Source organism: Oryctolagus cuniculus, chromosome 5 (assembly GCF_051225735.1).
Source record: "Oryctolagus cuniculus isolate XC-2025 breed Fujian yellow rabbit chromosome 5, ASM5122573v1, whole genome shotgun sequence".
In the NCBI taxonomy this organism is placed as follows: domain Eukaryota; kingdom Metazoa; phylum Chordata; class Mammalia; order Lagomorpha; family Leporidae; genus Oryctolagus; species Oryctolagus cuniculus.
Genome location: NC_142871.1, coordinates 137816040 through 137838013, shown reverse-complemented (window position 1 = coordinate 137838013; position 21974 = coordinate 137816040). Strand labels below are relative to the sequence as shown.

The window sequence follows — 21974 nt, the reverse complement described above, 5'->3', positions numbered from 1 at the left end:
AAGGATGAGCTCACCGCCTGCTGCTTTCCTGCTTCTCTGTAGCTCCTGGCTGTGACCTGGGTGAGTCCTGAGAAACGTCAGAGACAGACCCATCCTGATGAGACTGTGCTGCCCGTCCCAGGGACCCAGACCTGTGGCATCTGTGGCTGTGGAATTCACCAAAATTTGACCCCCCACCCCAGCCTCTTACTCCAGGGCCCAGGTCCTGGCCCTGCGTTCAGCAGGTGCCCGGGGCAGTTCCTGCTGACAGGTGAATCCTCGCTCTCTCCACATTCAGTGATTTCTGCACTAACAGTTAAGGGCCCTGGTGAGAGGCAGCACCACAGAGAAAATGGTCCCTGATCAGAGGAAATGACCCCCACACCACCCACTGGTTGTGGGCAGGAAGAAGAGGCAGCCATTCCTCCTGGGAAGAACAGGCTCAGCCCCCCCCCCCCGGGGTGCTCCCTGCAGGCTCAGCCACTCTGGGTCACAGCTGAAGGCAGAGCCCTGGAGTTTCTGGGCCTCAGTTCCCTCATCTGCAAATGTGAGTAACAGCGTCTTTCCCCAAAGATTGCAGCGAGAAGTCCCTGACTCTGTGTCAGTACAGACACTAATGCAGTCAGAGCAGGGCCTGGCCTAGTGCACATTTGAGAAGTGGAAATCAAAGAAATGAACACAGGCTCAGTGCTCACTAACCTCGTCCTGGTTCTTCCTGCAGTGAGACTTCTCCAGCCGCCCCCCTCCCACTGCCCTGAGCCCACCACACTCTCAGCTCCTCCCTCCTCCCTGCTCCCTGCTTCCCTCTTCCTCACTCACAGGTGTTTCACAGCCAGCTCACCTGCTCCCCTGTGCTTCCGGCTGTGACTTCCTCCAACGTCTCTAAATTCAGCAGCTCCAGAGACTTCAGAGTCACATAGACCCCAGCAATTGGAAAATCCCCTTCTCAGGTTTGCACCTGTCGTGAGCTGCCCTCAAAGCCACAACCCCTGCTTCAGGGTCCATGCTGAGGGCCCAGGAATCCTCATCCAAAGGAGGCAGTGGGCTCCCAGGAGACCAGAGGAGCAGCAGAGCTGGCACAGTGCAGCAGCCTCTGCAGAGGCCCTGGCCCTGGGGCCCACCAGGCCCTCCCAGCCAGAAGAGCCAGCCCCTCTGTCTCCCTCCACCATCTACAGTGAAAGCTTGCAGAAGCAGCCTGGGCAGGGAGTGCCTTGCCCTGTGGACCTCGCTCCCTGTTGTCAGCATGAGCACAGCCAGGAGACAGCACCACAGCTGCCCTGGGAGTGGCTGCAGCACAACCTGCTTAGAGCTCACAGTACCTCAGCCCCTCCCCCTCAGCCACCACCTGTCCCTGCCCAGCACCAAGACTTCCCCAGGCTGAGAGACCCTAGGGAACTTTTAGGAAATCTCAGAAGCAACTGAATTTCAGTCCATGACTATTTAGTGTCAGGGTCTGAGCTACACACAAGAGATTCCTGCAGCTCCTGTCACTGCTGGGAGCAGATGCAGTAGGACAGGAGCCCTGCACCTCCTGACACCCAGGAACTTCATAGGGGAAGGCCTGGAGCTGCAAACTCTCCCTCCCATTCCCCCAGCCCTCACCCCAGCCCCAGCTGCAGACAACTCAGAGTGAGAAAGAGCTGCCAAGGGCCTTGGACTCTAAGCTGCCCCCACGATGACACCACCTGGACCCTGATCTCAGCCTGCAGCCCAGCCCTTGCCCTGCTTATCAGGGAGGGGGAGGGGGAGGGAGGAGGAGGAGAAGGAGGAGTGGAGGGGGAGGGGGAGGGGCAGGAGGAGGAGGAGTGCCCCAGGGCAGATCAAATTTTCTGTAAGAAACACATCCAGGATGCAATGAGCTCCAGCAGGAGGGCAGCAAACAGTAACTCCTCCCCTCCCAGATATAAGGACCATGGCCCATCAGCTTTAAAATAGCTCCTGTTCAGGAAGCACCAAGGGGTTCTTGCTTAAAGTAAAAATTATCCTAAGCTGTTGAGTTAATTGAGTTAATATTTTTCTTCCTGTTAACAGACAGATCATACCTCTTAGTTATTTCTAGTGCTTTCAAACTAGTTTTCCATAAATATCTAAGCCATAAAACAGCAGTTAACACAAAGTATATGGGGGTGGCTGAAACCCCATACGTGAGCCATGACCACTGCCTCTAGGGTCAGAGTTAGGAAGAAACGGGAATCAGGAGCTGCAACCAAGTAGCCAGCCAGCATTCTGTGGACGCAGGTGTCTCAGCCTGGGTCTTAACTGCCTCCCAAATGCTAGTCCTACCCATCCCTTTTCTTAGAAGTAGAGTCTGTTAAAAAAAAATTCATTGACATTGAGTGTTAGGATAAAGAGATTATCTTCTCTGGGTTATCTTCTCCAGGAAACAGTGTTAAGAATTGTTTTCTAGTTTCTCCCTTTATGAAAAATAAATGAAAAATTGAGAAGACACATATATACATGTGTGCACACATACACACACGTACATATGGGGTACATTTTTTGTTTCAACTTCATAATTTTTCCTTGCCATCTGTAACCAGCAGGAACCTGGCTGGTGGGCTGAGCTGTGACCTGGCAACCTGCTGAGCAGAGTTCTGGTGGACACTCCTCCCTCTGGCTGCCATCTGCCCCTCAGGGGGGAGGAGTCTGCGGCCCCACCCCCAGTCCAGGCTGTCAGCACCACAACTGATGTGGCTCAGGAACATCCGGATGCTCTCAGCCCAACAAAGGACCAGGGTCTGCCCAGCCCCACCCAGAGGTCAGCAGCAGAGCCCTCCTGGTCTGGGACCCCTGCCCACCCTGGCTCAGAATGGGCATCCACGTCCACACCTGAGGGTCCAGGGCAGGTGAGGAGGTCTCCCTTCCCTGCAACCACTGAGATGCACAAGTGGCCTCAAAACGTTCATGGAAACAGAATCAAAAGATCAGTTTACTTTGGTGCAAAAGTTTTATAATCTAATTTCTTTTATAACATTTACTTATTTATTTGAGAGGCAGAGTTACAGACAGAGAGAAGGAGAGGCACAGAGAGCAGTCTTCCATCTGCTGGTTCACTCCCCAGATGGCTGCAACAGCCAAGTTGTTCACCTTCTACTGCTTTCCTATGTGTACCAGCAGGGGCTTGATAGAAGTGGAGAAGCCAGGACAATGGTGCACACATGGGAGGCCAGGGCTACAACTAAAGGTTAACCCTTATGCCACAGCACTGGTCCCATCTGGCTTCACAATATGCACTTTCCAAGTTTTTGCAGTCTTCCTGTATAAAGATTGTTTATAAAGAGCTCAAATGGAAAAGGGTGTTCTTACAGAGAATTTAATAAATTTATCAGGCTAATAAATAAGCAAAAAATAAATAAAAATGTGAAACAAAGTGGAAAGATGATTGCACAGGCAAAAAAAGAGCATAAAGGAAGGAGGCAGTAGCACCGGCATCCCAAAGGGGCGCTGGTTCGATTCCCGGCTGCTCCACTTCTGATCCAGCTCTCTGCTATGGCCTGGGAAAGCAGTGGAAGATGGCCCAATTGCTTGGGTCCCTGCACCCACACGGGAGACCCGGAGGAAGCTCCTGGCTCCTGGCTCCAAATTGGCTCAGCTTTGCCCATTCTGGCAATTTGGGGAGTACACTAGCAGATGAAAGACTTTTCTCTCTGCCTTCCTCCTCCTCCCCCGTTTATAACTCTAACAAAGAAAATAAAAATAAAAAATAAAAATAAAAAAAAAAAAGAAAGGAAAAGGAAGGAGGCAGAGAGGAAGGCAGGCAGGGTTATGAAGAAAAAAGCCCAGGTGTATCCGGGGCAGGGCCAAGAGGATGCATCCGCCCAGAGGGCCTCAGCGCTTTCCCGGGCTCCGCAGTGGCTGGGCCCCGAGCGCCAGCGCCAGTGCTGCCCAGATGAGGGCGTCAGCGACCTGGAGGAATTCTCTGACCCTTCACCTCCAGTTCCATGTGGATCAGGCCCTGCCTGGGCAAGGGTGCAGCAGGCAAATCCTGGTGGAGGGACTGGAGCAAGTGGTGATGGGAAAGACCCCGGTTTTGTCCCCAAAAGAACACAGGAGACGCCTGGGGTGGCAGAGGCTGCAGAGGCGCCGTCCAGCCCTGAGAGGCAAATCTGACATTATAGGGATGGACGCCTGCCCTCTGCTGTCCCACGGCCCCCACCACACACTCGGCCCCGCTCACTCTGCCCCGTTTTCCTCTGAGCAGCACACACGGAGTCTCCGTGCCCGTCCTCCTGCGTTACTGTGAGGCCTCTGCTGTCCTCCTGTCGCAGCTGAGACCCGGGGCTCCCGAGGTGAGGAACCCACCAGGGTCAGCCCTGCCGGCGCCAGCTCCCCCCAGAGCTCCGCCTGCTCCCAGTGGGGCCACCACGTGGGGGGCAGCAGCCCTAGCGGTGTCCAGGGATCTGGGGGCAGAGGGGAGGCCAAGGACCTGGGGGGGCTCTTCCAGAAGTCCCTGGAAATGCGTTTAGGTAAAAGCTGCTCACGGACATCACAATGCTTTCTACCAAAATAAGCTTCCCTTTTCATTCTACTTTCTCATTATTTAAAGGAGTGCGTGTTCCCAACAGTGCGGAGATCCTGGCTCCAAACCCCTGCTCCAGAACTCTGCACAGCAGCAGGCCCCAGAGGAAGCAGGGCCAACCCAGAGGCAGCGCCAGCGGCACCGGGTTTCCCAGCCCTCTGCTGCCCCCTTGTGGCCAGCACTGGCAGACAGCAGCGCTTCCCAGCAGGAAGGCTGACAATGCAGTCCAGAAACCTAAGAAATGAGGACAGGATTCCCAGAGCCCAGACAGGAAAGGCCACAAGGTGCAGGACTGCAAATGCATGCAGTGAAAGAGCAGCAGGAGGAGCTGCAGTGAGAGAAGTGTCACGAAGAGCTGGTCCCCTGGCAGGCTGAGGAGGAGGTGAGGTCGGGAAGGACAAGGCGGGATTGTCCTGGGGGCCAGGAGCACTCAGCCTTGATCCCGGATGGTCACACAGGTCGCCTGTGCAAAATGTGGTGGTTTCAGAGAGAGCAGCGCGCTTCACGCTGTGCTGTAGATTGGGTTCAAAGTCGGTGGCTGATGTGGCTGGAAGCCAAGGCCACCACGGGCAGAGCACAGACCACAGTAGGTATGATCAGGTCTCACTCCTGCTTCTCCCGCGGGCATCCTGGGGCCAGGATCTCTGCCTCCTGCTCTGGGCCTCTGTCCCCACCTGTGGTACTCTGGCTTCTGCACACAGAGCTGCCCTGGGGCACATTATGTCACATGATCCACGAAACCACTCTCGGGCTGTAGTGTTGGCTCCTCTCTTTATTTCACAGCAAACCCACCTCCCTACAGCCGGAATAGCAGCACCTGTGCCTACACCAGGGCTCCCAGGTGAGCCTGCCCACACTGCTCCCCTGAGAACAGAGAGGGCCAGGGTCTCCCTCTTCTTGGACCCCCCTCAACACACCCTGACTGCATCCTTGGCCACACCTGGGCTCCCCCAACCCCTCCCCCAATCAAAAGTTTTCTATTCTCCCACTCCCTCCCCTCTCGCTGCCACTGTGCCCCACTGAGCAGTCCTAGGACTCAGCCTCACAAGGAGCTCTTCAGTGAGCATTTATCAAGGCTTCTGCGGGCATCCAGACACAGAAAAGCCTTTTGTCCAGAGGAGACTCACAGTCTCATTGGCTGATAAGACAGACACATGGGGACAGGGCGAGAACCAGTGCAACCACAGTGAGCCCCCTGCCTTCCCCTTGTCACTGTCTCCTTGAGACCAGCCACACGCTCACAAGTGTAAAATAGTTCATCTTCTGCTGTGCCACAGATGTCTGCTGGATCCCCTTCTGATCCAGCTCCCTGCTCATGCACCTGGGAAAGCAGCAGAAGATGGTCTGAGAGCTTGGGCTCTTGAAATCACAAGGGAGAGGGGCGGAGCCAAGATGGCGGAATAGTGAGGGCGCGCACCGATAGTCCGGGAAAATTTAGTTTAATAAAAGGGGAATTACAGTAGCTGCAGAAAAAAGAACCAGGAAAATATTGCAGGGGAAACCCTTCTGGATGAATTGGCGGACCTACTGGGAGAACAAGGTCACCCACCACGCCGCGCGGAAGCCAAGTCGCGTGACCGAGCCGCGGAAGCCCCAGGGTCTGCGCGCCAGTGCTCGAAGGGGAGTGCATGCCACACAGACAACAGCAGGGAGACTTGGGACGCTCAGGGCACCGAGTCCACACATCGGCGCTGGAAGGGGAGGTGAGCTCAATAACCCGAGACATTGGTGGGGAAACGGGGGTCAGAATCTAGAGGGGGGCCAGAAAGTGCAGCAAACTCACTACCGGAAAGAAGGAAAAAAAAAGCTTCAGGGTTTCTCTTCCCCCTAACCTTGCAAAGGTTACAAGGCTGCAAGGCTTGAAGAATTCCCAAGAGACAAAGAGCAGGCCTCCTCTCTGGATTTACATATCAATGGGGGAGAGCTAAGGAACTGAGTCACTACAATTCAGTAGCCTAGGCAACCCAGTGGGAGTCCAGAGGAGCCAAAGACTGGAAGCAAAATACCATCAATTCTGCACAGCCATGCAATGTGGTGTTACTTACCCCCTGAATAAATAAAATACATAAATAAATAAAAAGAGAGAGATTTACCACGCATAACCTGAGGGTGTCACCTTTGCACACCCTTAACCAGGAAGAACCAGGCAGAGCTCTCAGGCCGCACCCATCTCAAGCCTCCAAGGCTCCTCCAACAGCAGGCAGTCCACTTAACACGGACACAGTATAAAAAAAAAAAAAAAACGCACAGCGACGCAAGAAGAATTAACTATGCCGAGTAACAAACACAGAAATAGAGGGAGCAAGATCAACGATGACACTATGATGCCTCCAAATAAACAAAACACCCAAAGCCAAGATTATGAAGATGATGAGATAGAAGAAATGCAAGATACGGATTTCAAAAAATTTATGATAAGAACATTTAGAAGTTTTCAAAAGCAAATCCTTGAACTACAGAAATCCTTAATGGACAAGATTGAAAATCTCTTTCGTGAAAATGAAATTTTAAGGAAGAGTCAAAATGAAACTCAGAAACTAGTAGAACAGGAAAGTGTTATAGTGAAGAGAAATCAAAATGAAATGAAGAGCTCAATAGATCAAATGACAAACACATTAGAAAGCCTTAAAAACAGAATGGGTGAAGCAGAAGAGAGAATATCGGACTTAGAAGATAGAGCACAGGAAAACATACAGTCAAACCAAAGAAAAGAAGAGCAAATTAGAAATCTAAAAAATATTGTTGGGAACCTACAGGATACTATTAAAAAAACCAACATTCGAGTTCTAGGAGTTCCTGAAGGCATGGAGAAAGAGAAAGGATTGGAAGGCATTTTTAGTGAGATACTAGCAGAGAACTTTCCAGGTTTGGAGAAGGACAGAGATATCCTAGTACAGGAAGCTCATAGAACCCCCAATAAACATGACCAAAAGAGATCCTCACCACGACACATGGTAATTAAACTTACCACAGTGAAACATAAAGAAAAGATCCTAAAATGTGCAAGAGAGAAACGTCAGATTACTCTCAGAGGATCTCCAATCAGACTCACAGCAGACTTCTCATCAGAAACACTACAGGCTAGGAGGGAATGGCGAGACATAGCACAGGTGCTAAGAGAGAAAAATTGCCAGCCCAGAATATTATATCCTGCCAAGCTCTCATTTGTGAATGAAGGTGAAATAAAGACCTTTCATAGCAAACAGAAATTGAAAGACTTTGTGGCCACTCATCCGGCCCTGCAAAAGATACTTAAAGATGTGCTACACTCAGAAACACAGAAACACGGCCATCAATATGAAAGAAGGGAAAGGAAGAACACCTACCAGTAAAAGAGCATGGGAAGCTCAAAGCATATACCAGAAAATATTTCCGGGAAAATGGCAGGGCAAAGTCACTACGTATCAATAGTCACATTGAACACTAATGGTCTGAATTCTTCAGTTAAAAGACACCGTTTGGCTGACTGGCTCACAGAACACAACCCAACTATTTGTTGCCTACAAGAAACACATCTCTCTAACAAAGAGGCATGCAGACTGAAAGTGAAAGGTTGGAAAAAGATATTCCATGCCAACAGAAACCAAAAAAAGCAGGTGTAGCCATATTAATATCAGACAAAATAAACTTTAATACAAAAACTGTTAAGAGAGACAAAGAGGGACACTATATAATGATTAAGGGTTCAATTCAACAGGAAGATGTAACTATTATAAATGTATATGGACCTAATTACAGGGCACCAGTCTATTTAAAAGATATGTTAAGGGACTTAAAGGGAGATTTAGATTCCAATACAATAGTACTGGGGGACTTCAATACTCCACTCTCAGAAATAGATAGATCATCCGGACAGAAGATCAACAAGGAAACAGCAGATTTAATTGACACTATTGCCCAGATGGATCTAACAGATATCTACAGAACTTTCAACCCTACATCTACAGACTTCACATTCTTCTCAGCAGTGCATGGAACCTTCTCTAGGATTGATCACATACTAGGCCATAAAGCAAGTCTCAGCAAATTTAAAAGAATTAGAACCATACCATGCAGCTTCTCAGACCACAGCGGAATGAAGCTGGAAATTAGCAACTCAGGAAACCCCAGAAAGTATGCAAACACATGGAGACTGAACAACATGCTCCTGAATGAACACTGGGTCATTCAAGAAATCAAAAGAGAAATCAAAAACTTTCTGGAAGTAAATGAAGACAACAACACAACATATCAAAACTTATGGGATACAGCAAAAGCAGTATTGAGAGGCAAATTTATAGCAATAGGTGCCTATACCAAGAAATTGGAAAGGTACCAAATAAATGAGCTTTCAGCGCACCTCAAGGACCTAGAAAAACTGCAGCAAACCAAACCCAAATCTAGTAGGAGAAGAGAAATAATTAAAACCAGAGAAGAAATTAACAGGATTGAATCCAAAAAAACATTACAAAAAATCAGCCAAACGAGAAGCTGGTTTTTTGAAAAAATAAACAAAATTGACACCCCATTGGCCCAACTAACTAAAAAAAGAAGAGAAAAGACCCAAATCAATAAAATCAGAGATGAAACAGGAAACGTAACAACAGACACCACAGAAATAAAAAGAATCATCAGAAATTACTACAAGGACCTGTATGCCAGCAAACAGGAAAGCTTATCAGAAATGGATAGATTCCTGGACACATGCAATCTACCAAAATTGAACCATGAAGACATAGAAAACCTAAATAGACCCATAACTGAAACAGAAATTGAAACAGTAATAAAGGCCATCCCAACAAAGAAAAGCCCAGGACCAGATGGATTCACTGCTGAATTCTACCAGACATTTAAAGAAGAACTAACTCCAATTCTTCTCAAACTATTCAGAACAATAGAAGAAGAGGGAATCCTCCCAAATTCTTTCTATGAAGCCAGCATCACCTTAATCCCTAAGCCAGAGAAAGATGCAGCACTGAAAGAAAATTACAGACCAATATCCCTGATGAACATAGACGCAAAAATCCTCAATAAAATTCTGGCCAATAGAGTACAACAACACATCAGGAAAATCATCCACCCAGACCAAGTGGGATTCATCCCTGGTATGCAGGGATGGTTCAACATTCGCAAATCAATCAATGTGATTCACCACATTAACAGACTGCAAAAGAAAAACCATATGATTATCTCAATTGATGCAGAGAAAGCATTCGATAAAATTCAACACCCTTTCATGATGAAAACTCTAAGCAAATTGGGTATAGAAGGAACATTCCTCAATATAATCAAAGCAATTTATAAAAAAGCCACAGCCAGCATCCTATTGAATGGGGAAAAGCTGGAAGCATTTCCACTGAAATCTGGCACCAGGCAGGGATGCCCACTCTCACCACTGCTATTTAACATAGTTCTGGAAGTTTTAGCCAGAGCCATCAGACAAGAAAAAGAAATCAAAGGAATACAAATCAAGAAGGAAGAAGTCAAACTATCCCTCTTTGCAGACGATATGATTCTGTACTTAGAGGATCCAAAGAACTCTACTAAGAGACTATTGGAACTCATAGAGGAGTTTGGCAAAGTGGCAGGATATAAAATCAATGCACAAAAATCAACAGCCTTTGTATACACAAGCAATGCCATGACTGAGAAAGAACTGCTAAGATCAATCCCATTCACAATAGCTACAAAAACAATCAAATACCTTGGAATAAACTTAACCAAGGACATTAAACATCTCTACGATGAGAATTACAAAACCTTAAAGAAAGAAATAGCAGAGGATACCAAAAAATGGAAAAATCTTCCATGCTCATGGATTGGAAGAATCAACATCATCAAAATGTCCATTCTCCCAAAAGCAATTTATAGATTCAATGCAATCCCAATCAAGATACCGAAGACATTCTTCTCAGATCTAGAAAAAATGATGCTGAAATTCATATGGAGGCACAAGAGACCTCGAATAGCTAAAGCAATCTTGTACAACAAAAACAAAGCCGGAGGCATCACAATACCAGATTTCAGGACATACTACAGGGCAGTTGTAATCAAAACAGCATGGTACTGGTACAGAAACAGATGGATAGACCAATGGAACAGAATTGAAACACCAGAAATCAACCCAAACATCTACAGCCAACTTATATTTGATCAAGGATCTAAAACTAATTCCTAGAGCAAGGACAGTCTATTCAATAAATGGTGCTGGGAAAACTGGATTTCCACATGCAGAAGCATGAAGCAAGACCCCTACCTTACACCTTACACAAAAATTCACTCAACGTGGATTAAAGACCTAAATCTACGTCCTGACACCATTAAGTTATTAGAGAACATTGGAGAAACCCTTCAAGATATTGGCACAGGCAAAGAATTTCTGGAAAAGACCCAGGAGGCACAGGCAGTCAAAGCCAAAATCAACTATTGGGATTGCATCAAATTGAGAAGTTTCTGTACTGCAAAAGAAACAGTCAGGAGAGTGAAGAGACAACCGACAGAATGGGAAAAAATATTTGCAAACTATGCAACAGATAAAGGGTTAATAACCAGAATCTACAAAGAAATCAAGAAACTCCACAAAAACAAAACCAACAACCCACTTAAGAGATGGGCCAAGGACTTCAATAGACATTTTTCAAAAGAGGAAATCCAAATGGCCAACAGGCACATGAAAAAATGTTCAAGATCACTGGCAATCAGGGAAATGTAAATCAAAACCACAATGAGGTTTCACCTCACCCCGGTTAGAATGGCTCACATACAGAAATCTACCAACAACAGATGCTGGCGAGGATGTGGGGAAAAAGGGACACTAACCCACTGTTGGTGGGAATGCAAACTGGTCAAGCCACTATGGAAATCAGTCTGGAGATTCCTCAGAAACCTGAAGATAACCCTACCGTTCGACCCAGTCATCCCACTCCTTGGAATTTACCCAAAGGAGTTTAAATTGACAAACAAAAAAGCGGTCTGCACCCTAATGTTTATTGCAGCACAATTCACAATAGCCAAGACCTGGAACCAACCTAAATGCCCATCAATGGTAGACTGGATAAAGAAATTATGGGATATGTACTCTTTAGAATACTATACTGCAGTAAGAAACAACGAAATCCAGTCATTTGCAACAAAATGGAGGAATCTGGAACACATCATGCTGAGTGAAGTAAGCCAGTCCCAAAGGGACAAATACCATATGTTCTCCCTGATTGGTGACAACTGACTGAACACCAAAAAGGAAACCTCCTGAAGTGAAATGGACACTATGAGAAATGGTGACTTGATCAGCATAGCCCTGACTGCTAATGGACAACTTAATACATTACCCCTCATAGTATTTTTTTTGTCTGTTCTACTTAATATGACTGGTTTAATTCTGTAATTATCACACAGTTATTCTTAAGTGTTGAAAATTAACTGAAATGTGATCCCTGTTATACATAAGAGTGGGAATAAGAGAGGGAAGAGATGTACAATTTGGGACATGCTCGGGCTGACTTGCCCCAATTGGTACAGTTGGAAACATACCAGGGGATTCTAATTCAATCCCATCAAGGTGGCATGTGCCAATGCCATCTCACTATTCCAAGTGATCAATTTCAGTTCTCAATTGATCATAATGAAAGGACTAAGAGCCAAAGGGAGCACATAAACAAGTCTAGTACCTGCTAACACTAACCGATAGAATAAATAAAGGGGAGAGTGATCCAACATGGGAAGTGAGATACTCAGCAGACTCATAGAATGGCGGATGTCCTAAATAGCACTCTGGCCTCAGAATCAGCCCTAAAGGCAATCGGATCTGGCTGAAAAGCCCATGAGAGTATTTCAGGCATGGAAAGCCAAGACACTCTGGCAAAAAGATCTCTGTGAGTGAGATCCCAGTGGAAAGAACAGGTCTTCAAAGAGGGAGGTGCCTTTCTCTGAAGGGAGGAGAGAACCTCCACTTTGACTATGACCTTGTCTAAACAAGATAAGAGTCAGAGAACTCAAGGGGCTTCCATAGCCTTGGAAACTCATGACTGGAGCATAGGGAGATTACTGATGCCATAAACAGGAGTGTCAATTTGTAAAGTCAACAACAGGAGTCACTGTGCACTTACTCCTCATGTAGGATCTCTGTCCTTAATGTGCTGTACACTGAGGCTTAATGCTATAACGAGTACTCAAACAGTATATTTCACTTTGTGTTTCTATGGGGGTGCAAACGATTGAAATCTTTACTTAATGTACACTAAACTGATCTTCTGTAAAAAAAAAAAAAGAAATTATCAATTCCCAACTTGACTCTCACTGGGATTAAACATGACAATAGGTCTGATCTGATTTCATCATCATTTAAAAAAAATCATCTATTATTTTTCAGTTTATGTTTCTGTGTGGGAGAAAACTGTTGAAATCCTTACTTAAGGTATACTAAGCTGATCTTCTGTATATTAAGATAATCGAAAATGAATCTTGATGTGAATGGAAGGGGAGAGGGAGTGGGAAAGGGGAGGGTTGTGGGTGGGAGGGACGGTATGGGGGGGAGCCATTGTAACCCATGAGTCGTACTTTGGAAATTTATATTCATTAAATAAAAGATAAAAAAAAATCCACAAGGGAGACCAGATACAGCTCCTGGCTTCGGGCTCAGCCTGACCCAGTCCTGTCTGTTACAGCCGTTTGGGGAGTGACCCAGCAGATGGAAGATCTCTCTCCAGCTCTTCCTCACTCTCTGTCCTCTCTCTCTCCCTTTCTCTGTCTCTGTCTCTGTCTCTGTCACTTTGCCTTTCAAATAAATAAATTTTTAAAGTAAAAACCATAAGGCCCTCCAGATACATGAACCCCCGTCCTGCTCCCCTTAAACAAGAATGAGGCAGTCAAAGGACAGAGAGGACTCTAATTTTCAGCAGAGATGAGTGTGGGGTTCTTGTCTTCACGCTACGAAGAATTCAGGTGTGAGACAGAGCAGTGCTCAGCAAGGTAGCAAGGTGTACAGGGGTGGGGCATCCATCAGAACGGATGGGACGGAATCTAAGAGACAGGGCCCAGCACTCAGACTGGGGAAAGCAAGGTTACGTGGGTTAATGGAGAGAATACAGCTGGCAGCCCAGGTGGGCGGCTCAGCAGAGAGCTGAGTGCTGAGTGCGCTGTCTGTACTCATTCTGGGGCTCATAAGGGAAAAAGGTCCAGTTCTTCCACCATTTCTCTTTCCCTGCATCTTGTCCTGCAAAGCCACACTCTCTGGGAGAGCAGGGTGACAGTGTCCTTCCCTCAAGGAGCACCAGGGACAAGTTTCAGAGAATATGTCTGACTTTATTCACAGCCATGTATGCTTTTTAAAGGGCGGGAAGAAGGGCGTAACTAACTCAGGGGAACACTAACTACAGGACAGAACTGACACTGGTGCCAGTAGCCTCTCCAATCAGCTTGGAGGTAGCTTTCCAGGTGGGCCTGGGCCACACCCAGGAGCACTTTACCTGATTAGCAGAAGTTGAGGGTGGGGAGAAATGTGCCTGGTATCAGCTAACTGCTGGGACCGCCCACATTTCCCCTTCTCCTCCTCCAGGACAAAGAATTTGCTGAGTGTAACTTAGGAAAATTCCTCCCAGGTTTTCCTGCAGTGCCATCAGACTGGGGAGCCCACCTGGCATGGACAGAGGAGCGTCCCCTAGGGGCCTGCCTGGAGGAAGGAGCAGTGGTTTATCACTCAGTGTATCAGGCCAGGGGCCCACTGGATGCTGAGGAGACAGGATTCTCCTGGAAGCTGTCCTGGGGGGAGGGCTGAGACCACCTGGACAGTCATCAGGGTCTGGGCAGGACGTCAGAGTGTGAGATCCTGGCTGCTTCCAGGGTGGGCTTCTGCAGATGTTCTGGTTTATACAGCCCCCTCTCCCACATACATAGGCTAAGTTCTAGCTTCCTATCTACCTTAATGATGAAATCCACAGGCAGGGGGAGGCAGAGGGCAGGAGCCCTGGGCATGGAGTAGGCAGATGTGGGTTCAGACTCTGTCTCCCCAGCTCCGTCACAATGGGACCTGGTGCTACAACCATTTCTCTGAGTGGCTCCCTACTAAGTACCATACAGCTGCTCCTTCCCAGCACACTGGGCCCCCACAGCGGGACCTCAGGTTCCCACAGCCGTGTTCTTACCTCACCTCCTCCCCTGGAGTAGGGCAGGGCACTCAGCCTTGTGGTCCAAGACTGGTCAGATGCTGCTGTGGGCAGTTTGACCTTGTTCTGCCTGGCTCTGGGATCAGACACCTGCACCTGCTCTCCCAGGCTTGTCCTTCCAGGCCACCTCCCTCAGCTTCCCCAGGCTGAGTCTGGGCCCTGAGGTTTTAGCATCAGCAGTGGAATCACCTGCAGGGGTTCCCAGATGGCCCCACCCATGGGGTGTCTGGTTGAGCAGGTGAGTGGTAGAGCCCAAGAATGCTCACCTCCTGCAAGGTCCAGGGAAACACTGACACTGCTGGCCTGAGGACCACACGCTGGGAGCCAGTGGTGCTGATGCAGCTGAGTGTGCCCGGCCCATGATGGGGCCTTCGACATCTCACAGCCTTCAATTGTTACTGAGGGAGCTGGAGAAGCTTTAGCAGCATTCCTGCAGAAGGGTGACTTGGTCTGACCCCCACCATTGTGTGCACTGTCTTATTTTACCCTTATCACAGCAAAGCACTCTGGTATTTTTTATTTGAAAGTACCAATAACAAAATCTGTTAATTGTATTTAAACAGAAGTGGACAGAGTAAGAGGACGAGTGATGCCCACATGCTCCTTCCCCAGCTTCATCAACCCAGTGCCCCCACTTCTGCTCCCACAGATTTTTGTGAACAGACCCAGACCTGCGGCTGTCGGCCTTGACCCTGCCTGTGTGCACAGGCTCAGCCCAGGCACAGCCCTGCTGCTGCCACTCCAGCAGCACTGCTCAGGCTTCCTTCTGGAGAGCTGACTCGGAAAATGGGAGCAGGGAGACCAGCAGGCAGGTTCTGCAGAGACCAGGAGAGCCCTGGGGGTGGAGCCTCACACTCCTGTCTGGGAGGAAGAGAAGAGAATTCCTAGATTTCTGTCCAATCTTGGGCCAGTTTGTGCTGCTATAATAGAATACAACAGAATAGGTAATTGATAAAGAATAATATTTCTGGGCCAGCGTTGTGGTGTAGTTTGTTAAGCTCCCACAAGCGAGGCTGATGTCCTATGTGGCACCAGTTCTGATGTGGGAAAAGTCCGAGAGATAGAAGTTCCTGGGCTGGAAGCCACACCTACTCCACCCCGTGTAGTGTAATCATCAATCAGATGACTCCTCCCCAAACTGCACCTCCCCTTACCTGACCTGGGGGCAGTACTATGTACCCATTCCCCTTTCCAAAGCTCACAGGAAGCCCGGTTCAGGGGAGGGGTCCCTTTTTTTTCTCTCTCCTCACCTTGTGGCCCCAGGACGAGCAGAGCAGGATATGAAATTCCCCCTCTCACCTTTTCTGGCCCACTCTCCCTAATGAAGCCCTTACACACCTGTGTGTTCTTCTCGCTTTCTAAATAAACCTCACTGTGCTGCACAGCATGCTGGACCTGTACTTAGGATACTTCTCTAATAGAAGGCCAGAGCCTGAGATACTCATTTTGGTTCAAGCTAGTCCATAACAGGTTGTGTCCCGGCTGCTCCGCTTCCAATCCAGCTCCCTGACAATGTGCCTGGAAAAGCAATGGGGATGGTCCAAGTTTTTGGGCCCCTGCACCCACGTGGGAGACCCAGAAGAAATTCCTGGCTACAGCCTGGCCCTTTCCTAGCTATTGCAGCCATTTGGGGAGTGACCCAGCAGGTGGAAGATCTCTCTCTCTCTCTCTCTCTCTCTCTCTCTCTAAAACACTGTCTATCAAATACATAATTAAATGGTTTTTTAATAGAATTTCATTTCTTGCAGTTTTGAAGCTCAGGGAATCCAAGATATAAGTACCCGCAGGCTCCATCGAGGACTGCTCTCGGGTTTCAAGATGGCGCCTTGCTGCTGTGTCCTCCAGAGCAGAGCAAGCTCGTGGCCTCACAGGGAGAAAGGCAGAAGGGCCAAAGGGATGTGCTCCCTTCGCCAAGTCCTTCCATGTGGACAGGAATGGAGTCGTGATCCCACCTCCCAGAAAGGCCGCCTGTCCCAGCACTGTCACGACAAGGCTCCATTTCCTGAACATTCTTTGTGGGGCACACAGGACCACAGCACAGCCTAGCGATGGCGCAGCAACTCTGCCAGGGTGTGGAGGGGAGCAGGAAGTCAAGGTCTTGGTTGAGGTGTGTTTCTGCCAATTGCCCCATTACACACCTGACTGGGAGTGGGGGAGGAGCTACCACACAGTCTGCGCTCCAAGAAGAGACCTGGCTGGGATGTCTGCTTGAGTGGCTTCTGCTTCTCCCAGAGCAGCCGTCAGGAGCCATCCCTGCACGGCCTTCACAGTCACTGTGCTCTCTGTCATGACTATCTGCCAGCCCCAAGAGTGGAGCCAGGAGAGTGAAGCGCTGGGAGCCAGAGAAGCTACAAGGCAGATGGGCTCCCAACCCCAGAGCTGTGCGGGACCCTGAGGCCCACAGGGAGGGCAGGCCAGGAGCAGACAGCCCTGACTCATGACCTGAGGACTTGGGATGCAGTGAGGATGAGGGGGAGGGGCCAGCAGGGGCTCAGGTGAGCCAGGAAGGTGGGAAGGTGGAAGGCTGGTCAGTGTGCATGTGAAGGGGCAGCTGCACAGGTCTGTGTTCTGAGCTCCCGTGGAGCCTGAGGCAGAGGCCTCACCCTTCATGCTGACTGCACTGCAAAGAAACGGCCTCTGGTCCTCCAGAGATGCACGTGTGCAGCCGTGAGCTCTCTGAGTAAATCTCTGGAAAGGAGGTTGGGCCCCGTCATTGGCATCAGCAGAACAGAACCTGAAATTTCCCTGCAGGCAGCCCTGAGCTTTCTCAGCAGGCACTGCAGGGCTCCTGAGGTCAGCCAGGGACAGGCCTCCTGCTGCCAGGGGACCCTGGAGCCTGGCTGTCACTGGTGGAGGGTCTGCCATGGTCACCTCCCGGGAGAGCAGTGCCCCCAGGGGCAGCATCAGGGCCACTGTCCCAGAGCCCCAGGACCCCGACCAACCCCTCCTGCAGCCCTGGGGAGACACTGACACAAAGAGTGGTCACCTAGTGAGGAGTCCCAGAAGTCAGCCAGGAACTAAAACCCAGGACAAACTCCTGCTGATCAGGGTGGTTATCTGTGGGAAGTGGGCCAGAGAGAGACAGACAGAAAGAGAGAGAAGAAGTGGAGAGACATTGTCACATAGCTGGGGCCCAGATTGACCAAATCCATGGAAGCATCCCTGCAGTGGGAAGGAGGTCCTCTAGGGAGCGTGGCCGGGTCCAGAGTCATCCTCCTGTGACAGAGAGGACAAAGCCTAGTCCTTATAAGGGTTGCACTTCTTTGTCAGTCACAGGGCTGATCAGGGTCTGGTGCAGTGTTCACCACATCCTCCGCATTAGACTCCTCTCCTTACAGAGGAGGGGCTGAGTGAGGCTTGGAAGCTGCTCTGATCAATGTCACACAGTGGGTGAGTGGTGCTGAAGGCAGGACTTGAACCCAGTGTCACACTCCAGGCTGTGGTTTTCCACTCTTCTGTTTGCCTCTCCAACATAAAGCTCCCACCATGCCTCTTGTTGCCAAATATCATTTTTCTCTGAGGCTGGCTTTGTGATGCAGCAGGTAAAGTGTCTGCCTGCAGTGCCAGCATCCCATATGGGCGCCAGTACGAGTCCCATCTGCTCCATGTCCATTACATCTTCCTGCTAAGGGCCTGGCAAAGCAGTGGAAGGTGGCCACGTGCATAGGTCCCTGCTTGCAACATGGGACACCTGGAAGAAGCTACTGGTTCCTGGTATCAGCCTGGCCCAGACCTGGCTGTTGCAGCCATTTTGGAAGTGAAACAGAGGATGGAAGATCTCTCTCTCTCTCTCTCTCTCTCTCTCTCTAACTGTCACACTGGCTGTGCGCTGATTCAGAGGCTGCACAGTAGGGCATGCACAGCCCCACTCCATCATCACATGGGAGAGTGTACTGCACGCAGCACCCACTGAGCAGGCCCTGCACTCACAGGTGAGTCACAGGAAGACACGGCCCAATGCCCATGGCCCCTCTCCCTCACACAGCATTGCCCTTCCCCACCCAGTCTGTGCCTGTGGGCCCATGGGGAGCTCCTAGGATCACCTGACAGGGGAGAGAAGGCTCAGCCTGACTTACAAATGGCTCTGACCGCAGGCAGGCACCACCCAGTGGGCAGTGGCAGCACTGCAGCCCCTTTCTGGGACGTCAGTGAGCATCAGGGGTGAAGAGCACCTGACTGCTCACTTGCTTGGGGGAAAAACACTCAAGCCTGCGAGTATTTGCCAGTTCACAGGCTGTGGCCAATAGTGTGATGGGCTGGCTGAGGAGTTGGCAGGGAGATTTGTGAAAATTCATGACAAGGACATTTGAGATAAGGCTCTGTGGACAGACGTCTCTGAATATACAGAAAGTGCATACTTGTGTTTCCCATGAATGCTCCCCCAAGGACGTGCTCAGCAGAGGAGGGTGGTGATGACCACGTGCTGGGATCTGGAGCTGGACAGTGACTGAGGGGGCACAGGAGGGGCTGAGGATAATCCTTACCTTGATGTGGATGTGATCTGTAGCAACATCACGGCTGTCAATCACTCAAGCCCTGGGAGTCCCTTTGAAGTGAGTAGTGCTGAGACCAAATGCACTGTTGAGAAGTGGATGCAAAGCCAAGGGTGTGTCTTATTTTGCAGTTGGTAGTGAGGAAAGGCAGGTGAGTGAGACCTTGGCTGTCCAGACTGAGTAGATGGAGACAGAGTGGTGGAAAAGATACTTGAAGAAGACACTGCGGACAGGAGACTGAAGCTCAGCCAGGAAGATGAGTTACTTGGACAGGAGAACAGGAAGGGAGCACAACACCTCACAAGACACCTGCTGTCAAAGAAGGAGGATGGATACAAATACAGAAGCATTGAATATGTTCAGACTGCAGAAAAACTCAGGACATCACTTTATTTAAAGAAAAAAAGAGCATTCACTGTGATATTGTTGGATAATTCACAGCGCAGAAGCCCAAGACTCCTATCTGAGAGCTGGCTTGAGTCCTGGCTGCTCTGCAGCAGATGAGGACTCAAGTGCTGCGACCCTGCCACCCATGTGGGGGAGATGAACTAGGTCCTGGAGCCTGGCATCAGCCTGGCCCAGCACTGGCTGACTGGCTGTTTCAGGAGTGAGACAGTGGATGAAAGAGCACTCTCATTCTCTCTCTCTCTCTCTCTCTCTCTCTAATTCTCACTTTCACTTTCCCCTCTTGCTCTGCCTTACAAGGAGATGAAAGTAAAATCACTACTTTCTTTTCAAAGGAAAAGGTAAAATGTATCACTTTGTCAGAAGCCTGTGATTTCATTCTCTCCCATGAATTCATCCCTCAAGGAGTCCCCTTGCAAATCTCAGGTCTGTTTGTGCAGTGGGCAGAGCCTCCCAGCTCCCTCAGTGCTGGCCAAGTGCCATCCTGCCCAGTCGCCCCAGTGCCCTGCACTCTGCACAGTTCCTCCCTCACACCCATTTCCCTCAGGTTCTCCCTCTGTCCTTCTCTCCACACAGACGCCCCTGTTCCTACTAAGTCTCCTATTTGTGCCTTCATCATCACTCACCCACTCCACATCTTATGTTTAAATTTAAGAAAATAGTGTACAATTGTCATAAGGTCATAAATAGGATTCTAGGCAAAGATAGAAATCAAAGTATTTATTCCATTACCTAATCAGTGATGAAACTATACAATTGTAGAGCTACTTCAGGGAGTGTTTGGAAGAATAGACTGTTTATTGTCCAACAGAAAGGGCATTTTAAAATAAGTACATTGGGGTTTTCGTTGTGGCCCAGTGGATAAAGCCTCCTCCTGCAACACTAGCATCCTGTAATAGCTCCAGCTCAAGTCTTCTGATCCAGCTCCCTGCCTGTGTGCCTGGGAAAGAACTGGAGGATGGCTCAAGTGCTTGTTCCTGGGAGCCACATAGCAGACCTGGAATAAGCTCCTGGCTCCTGGCTTCAGCCTCTCCAAGTCCAGTCTCTGTGGACATTTGAGGAGTGAACTAATGGATGGAATTGCTCTCTCGCTCGCTCACTCGCTCGCTCCATCTATACAACTCTGACTTTCAAACAAACAAAATGGGGCCTGTGCTGTTGCGCACTGGGTTAATCCTCCACCTGCGGCATCGGCATCCCATATGGGCGCCGGTTCTAGTCTTGGTTGCTCCTCTTCCAGTCCAGGTCTCTGCTATGTCCTGGGATAGCAGCTGAAGATGGTCCAAGTGCTTGGGCCCCTGTACCCACGTGGGAAACCAGGAAGAAGCACCTGGCTCCTGGCTTCGGATAGGTGCAGCTCCGGTTGTTGTGGCCATTTGGGGAGTGAACCAATGGAAGGAAGACCTTTTTCTCTGTCTGTCTGTCTCACTGTCTGTAACTCTACCTGTCAAATAAATAAATAAAATCTTTTTAAAAAAACAAATAAACAAAATGAATCTTTATAAAAATGAAAATAAATACATTGAGTAAGAGGGAGAAAGTTGCAAATATTTTATGGTGCAGTAAAACTATAGGTTTTAGGATACTCAGAAAAGTACCTGGTACCTTTGATATACTAACTTCCAAAATAAATTCATTGCTAAATGTACACCGAGGTGACTTACAAATCTATCTGACTAGGTGCCTCAGGAGTGATGGCTTTAATCACTGCTTCTGAAGCTATAAGGGCAGCTGGTGAACTTAGCTAAACAGATCACTCCAGGGGCCCAAGCTGAGGTGTAGCGAGTAAAGACACTGCCTGAAGTGCCAGCATCACATATTGTGCTGGTTTGAACCCCGGCTGTTCCACTTCTGATCCAGCTCTCTGGTATGGCCTGGGGAAGCAGAAGATGGCCCAAGTTCTGGTCCCCTGCTGCCACGTGGGAGACCCAGTGGAAGCTCCTGGCTCAGATCAGCACAGCTGTTGGGGCCATGTGGTGAGTGAAACATCAGATGAATAAAAGATCTCTCTCTCTGCCTCTCCTTCTCTCTCTCTCTCTCTCTCTGCCTCTGCCTCTGCCTCTCTGTAACTCTGCCTTTCAAGTAAATAAAAATATCTTTTAAAATATTTTAAAAAAACAAAGAGATCACTCCTGTTTTTGGTAAATAATATCACATCATCTGCATGCCTTCCTTTTCTGTCTCTTTCAAAGAAAGTTTTCACATAGATAATCCAATAGTATTGTGCGTCGTTATAGTAATGCATGTCATAATAGTAATAGTGTCATAAAGATACATGGAAGATGGAATGGGGATAAATAAGACAGCTAATACATGAATATGTTGAGAATACATAAAATCCAAGCAAGGACCTGTAGAGTACGTTTGTATGGTCTCATTCTTGGGGTGAAGCATGTTGATAAATGTGTGAGCACCTCAGATCCCCTTTCCCACACGGTG

The 21974-nt window shown here is 48.9% G+C and overlaps 1 protein-coding gene across 3 annotated transcripts in view; it reads left to right on the top strand.

Moving 5' to 3' along the window:
- The window catches only part of LOC100343357 (butyrophilin-like protein 1), a 363518-nt gene that overhangs the window by 280540 nt on the left and 61004 nt on the right, over positions 1-21974 (top strand). The window lies entirely within an intron of this gene.